This window comes from Cupressus sempervirens, chromosome 3, assembly GCF_028749045.1.
Source record: "Cupressus sempervirens isolate cs-2001-9-10 chromosome 3, ASM2874904v1, whole genome shotgun sequence".
NCBI classification, from domain to species: Eukaryota; Viridiplantae; Streptophyta; class Pinopsida; order Cupressales; family Cupressaceae; genus Cupressus; species Cupressus sempervirens.
Genome location: NC_143120.1, coordinates 700,654,486 through 700,660,545, shown reverse-complemented (window position 1 = coordinate 700,660,545; position 6,060 = coordinate 700,654,486).

Below are 6,060 nucleotides of genomic sequence, written 5' to 3'. Positions count from 1 at the left end.
AAGAACACGCAATAAAGTTGATAGAGAAAGATATGCAAAAAAAAAAGGAGAATCAAAGTGTAAAACATTTGGAAGTTGACAATAGTGAGGATACAACTCTGCAAATAAATGTTCATCAAATGACACCTGCACAAACCTCTAATTCTCAATGTCAAGAAAGACAAGTGGATCATGTCAAACCAAATGAGACTGCCTATCCTCATTTGAATGGAAATATTCAATTCAATGATGAATATGAAAATTCAGTCTCAATAGATCATGTTCAAGAAATACCTCAACATGAAAATTCATTACAAATGAATTTAGGTGTTCAGTGTAGTGTCCACAATGTACAGAATTCTATTGGTTCAATTCAATTTGATTTGAAAAGATTCCAAATGTAGTTTAGATCTCAACTAGATAGTTTTTAGAACCCCAAAGATGTGTTATGCCTATCAATAATCATATATTGGAATCAAAGTATCCCAAAGTTATGAAACTCCTATATGCAATAGATGTAGACAAGAAAGAGGAATTCATAGATTTTCATCTTCAAATAATATGGATCCTAGGCCAAAAGTAGAGGATTTTTCAAAATTGACACAAGTAGAGGAAATGTTGATTGCACGTGTAAGCCCAATACTACAAGTGATCCATGCAACAGGTGGTCAATATTAATACAAAGGGCACACGTTAAGTTTTCCTCAAAATGTACAATAGATTTCAAAAATATTGCCACACACAATACAAAATTTTCCCATTATTATTGTTAGAAGAAGGAATCAATGTGGCACAGATTATAATTTCATTGTCAATAGAGATTGTGTTTACAAAGCACTGAAATGCAAAATAAAGCATGAATTTTTTTATTCAGATGTTATTATTGATGAAAATGCTCTCAATGACCTACCAAGGAATATAGATGAAAATATATATAGTAGATTAACTACAGTACAAATGGAATTTGACTCAAATACTAATGAAGTCACATATGTCGGTGCTATATTGGAGATTGATGAAGGTAATACAATAGAGCACACTACATCAATGGCTTGAAAACCACCAAATGCCCAAAGAGAAATGGAATTAATTCAATTGTGGGTTAATAACCCTGATGCAAAACCAATAACATTGATTGATTGGTTTGGTATTGGTGATTCTCCTATCAATGAGTAGGTAACATCAGGTTTACTAGACATGTCATTTCCAACACTATTCCCTAATGGAAGATGTGATTGGTTAGAACCATGAATGAGGCATGTACATCTACATGAATTTGTCAAGCATTTATTATGATATAGGGATCATAGGTTTGGTAAACATCCACGATTTAGATATTTTATGATGAACATGATAATGAGACACCAAGCACATAATTTATCTGTAGTGTTTGTGAAAAGAAATATCCAAGACATGCCCATTATTATTAATGAGCTATGTGAGCGTATGAAACTAATACCACAATCTCATTTAGCTGATAAGTTGATGTGGTTTGGAACAACGTTAAGGGGAACACGGTCATATTGGACTAAATGTTGTGCAAAATTGACATACATGCTTCACCAAATTGGCACTCCAACAATATTTTTCATCTAAAGTGCAACATAAATGCAATGGCCTGATCTACATGCTCTCATGCCTGGAACATGCCCAAAAAATATGCGAGAAGCTCAAAATTAAAGAAAAAAAAATGTTATCAACTATCCTCATATAGTTGTACATTACATGCATTTAAGACATACAATATTCAAAAAAGAAATTCTAGAAAACGGAATGGATGTCAAAGATTTTTGGTGCAGGTATGAATGGAAACATAGAGGTTCTCCACATGTGTATGGATTTTTATGGATCAACTTTGCTCCCAATATGGACATTATTGATTGGTCAAATGAGGAGGAAGAAAGAACAACTGAGCAATATTTTCATTGCATTATTCATGCATGGAATCCTAGAGAAGATCCACACCAAATAAATATATAGGTGTTTTCAAATTGCTTTTCTATAAAATACCTTATTATTATATAACATATTGTTCCAAAACTATATTTATAAAATAAACATATCTCAAATATCTTTATTTTCTTGTAGGCATTCCAAAATTTTGGTCAACATCTGTGTCTCAAAAATACAACACAACTTACCAATATGGATATTGACAATCACTATGAACAATTACTAAACTATGTTGAGCATCACACAGTTTGTAGAGAGGGTGTATGTCTACACACAAAAAAAGGAAAGATGGTTTACAGGTAACTATTATAGTTATTAATATTTGTATAGTACAACATATTATTTATTTAATGAAATAATTAATAATTCACCTTCTTATAATATTTTTAGATATCATGCTCCTTGGCCATTGAATCTTACTGGATCTAAATTATATGAAGACATAGGAATAGGTGAATTTTTTTTAAGCCAACAAGAAATGATGATAGAGTGAACTCACATAATCGTCAAATATTGCAATTATGGAGAGTAAATATAGATTGGCAACCTATTTTGTCTAAACATGCAGTCATTAAATACATAGTAAAGTACACATCAAAAGTTGAGAAGAGCTTTGAAACATACCATCAGATGTTGATGCCTCTTTCAAACATGGAAAACCTTGATGATTTAGTTGAATGTGCATAGAGAAGGCTTCTAACAGAAACTATGATGGGAAGGGACATTGGAGCTCAAGAAACATGTCACATGTTGTTAGAGCTTCTGCTCATGGAGAGTGGTAGAAGATTTGTCAATCTAAATGTCTCACATGAAGTGTTCAAATCTATAACTATGAATAATGTGGAGAACTATGATGAAAAAAAAAAATGTTTCATTGATGGATATAAAAAAAGGCCTCTTTGTATGGAATGCATTGTACTAATTGATGCAGCCAAATCATGGATACAACTCTAAAAGAAAAAGAGAAAATAAATAGGAGCCAAGGGAAAAAGCAACTATAGTTAGAGTTTTTCCAAGATTTACATCCATTCCTTGACGTGCTTCACAAAAATGGTCAGAATTTTGTTTTACAAAGTTATTACTATACAAACCATTTCGTGACATAGAAAGGGATATTGGTGTGCATACTGACTCCATAATAGAAAAGTGGGACTCATTCAGTTAAATAATGTTTGGCATGTACAAAGAGAAATAATTATAGAGGAAAATGAAAATATTAATGGTTCAGATATTGAAGATGGTGAACCTATTGTAAGTAATACTATAGAGAATGAATGGGAAATCATATCTAGACTTCATAATGGTCAAAATATGCAAGTATTAGAAATAGATATGTCAGGAAGAAGAGACATTGATAACAATACACATTGGTCTATTAAATATCAAGGTGAGCAGTGTACAATGGGAGTAGTCAATTTCATTAAATATATGAAGGAAAATGGATGTCTTATATATGATGATATTCCTCAATGCTTCAATTATACAACCCTTAGCAATAAACAACAAAAGGAAATGAACATAGTTATGACACACTATCATACTAATGAAGATAGAGGCTCATTGTTCATGATAATTCAAGGAACAATAGGAATAGGAAATTTGTATTTGATTGATGCGATTCATGAAGCCCTTCAAAATGCATGTTTGTTGGGTCCTTCTCCCCTTCTTTTATTAGCACCAATAGGAGTTGCAACATTTAATATTGGAGCTTTCACTATTCGCTCAAAGCTAAGAATACTAGTAAGAGATTTCTCAAAGCTAGAAGGATCAAGTCTTACAAGTTTCCAAGAGGAAATGAACATATCAAATACATATTGATTGATGAAATAAACATCATTGGTCAGACTATTTCGAAAACATAGATTTAAGATTAAGGCAAACATTTCCACAAAGTTTAGACAAAAGCTTTGCAAGTATGTTTTCACTTCTATTAGTACATGTTATCATATTATGCCATATTTAGTACAACATATAAATATTTAACACATTGTAAATTTTGAACAACTTACTAATTTTTTAATTTTAAATTTGTTTAGGTATATCTATGATTTTTGTCGGAGACTTGGTCAATTGCCTCCAGTGAGTGATATACCTGCATATGATAGCAAAAGATGAGCAAAATTATTGTGGGAGGAATTGAAAACAGTGGTAACTTTAGATAAGATTTTTAGACAAGAGAAGGAAAACATTGAACAAAAGAGATTTTGTCAGCTTCTAACAAATCTTAGAGATGTTGACCCACAAATTGAAGACTGAAAATTACTTATGATGAGAACTCCTATAAATTTAAATGCTGCAATAAATGACGAGTTTCAAAATTGTGTCCATTTGTTCTCCACAAATGACAATGTTTATAACCGTAGTAAGATAATGTTACATTCATTAAACCATCCTGTTGCATGAAGTCTTGCAACAAAAGTGGTGAGTTTGAATGCAATAGAAGATTGTTCAAATGGAGAGCTTGAGATTGAATTATTAATCAGTAACAATTCAAGAATGATGTTGACTACAAATCTTTGGGTAGAGGCAGGTCTTGTAAATCAAGCATTGGGGTATATTAGAAAGATTATCTACAAGCCATAAAGTAATTTGCTAGAGCCACCAAAATATGTTTTGGTTGAATTTGATAATTACTCTATATTACTTTTTCAAGAGCATCAACTAAATATAGTCCCAATAATACCAATACAAAGGGGTAGAACTCTTCAATTACCTTTAAGATTGGCATGGACATTGACTATTCATAAATCATAAGGACTAACTCTCTCAAAAGCTACAATTGAAATAGGTCCAAGAGAGAGAACAAGTTTGACATTTGTGGCAATATCTCATGTGAAGTCTTTACAAAGTCTTAGAATAACACCACCATTCACATATGACTATTATGAGAAAATGAAAAATGACATACAACTTTCCAAAAGAAAAGTTGAAGAAAATAGACTCAAATGTTTAGAAGAATATTAAGGTATTCATTTTATTTTTGAAATTGCTTTAATTACAATATATTGGTCCATTATATAAGTTCAAAATATAGTGATTTTAAAATGGTTGCATCCATATAAACTTGCATGTATATATAATTACATAAAATTAAAAAACTACAAATTGTTTTTTCCTATTGATGTTCAAATTTAAATTATCTTAAATTATATATACTAACATTGCTTTGGTTTTGTTTGATTCTTAGGTAACACTTTTCTCTATGGATCTATGAGACAATGAATCTGAAATTGTTGATGCAAGTCCAAATATCTCAGCCAACTCTACTCCATCTGATGAAACACCTATTGATAAGTGCACAACCTTAATTTTACAGTGTTGCTCTAAAATTTTTCAAGATATTGAAAACACTACATTATCCAAAGATTACGTTGAAAAGATAGAAATAATGAAGATGAAATATGTTGCACACAAGGTTAAGGAAACATATACAAAGGTGGTTGCCTTCACAAGTTTTATGGAAGAAGTATATCGTGATCACTTGCTTAATAAAGGTCGTAATACTATTCTAATTACTGAAGAATATGTAATGTATTTGCACCATTACAATGAAGTGCTCTTTATGCAATTTCCACTTTGTTAGAACAAAAATTTTAAATAAGAGTTATTTGAACCATTTATAAACTCTTCAATTGTGATATAAACTAGAAGGTTTGACCTACGATTTGTTATGCTCTATAATTTATATGCTAATGGTTGTAGAACTTTTTCAACTATTTTGAATCAAATAATTAGTTTGCCTTAAACTCCAAGCTTTGTGTAATGGTCTAGATTGATGATTGTGACTTGTAATATCACCAAACTTCTAAATAACAGTTATTTGAAACATTTATAAACTTCTAAATTGTATCAATACACTATATGGTTTGACTTATGAAATTTGTTATGGTTTATAATTGATATGGTAATGGTTATACGACTATTCCAATTTTTTTGAATCAAACAATTCATATGGTTAAATATGAACTATTGCATATGCCATTTTAATTATTTTTGCTTCAACTCCAATCCTTGTGTAATGGTTTAGATTGATGAATGTGATTTGGGTAAATGCTTTAATAGAATATTCTTAAAAATGATCAAAAATTATAGATTTAGTTTATATTTTAGATAATAATATGAAAAAAT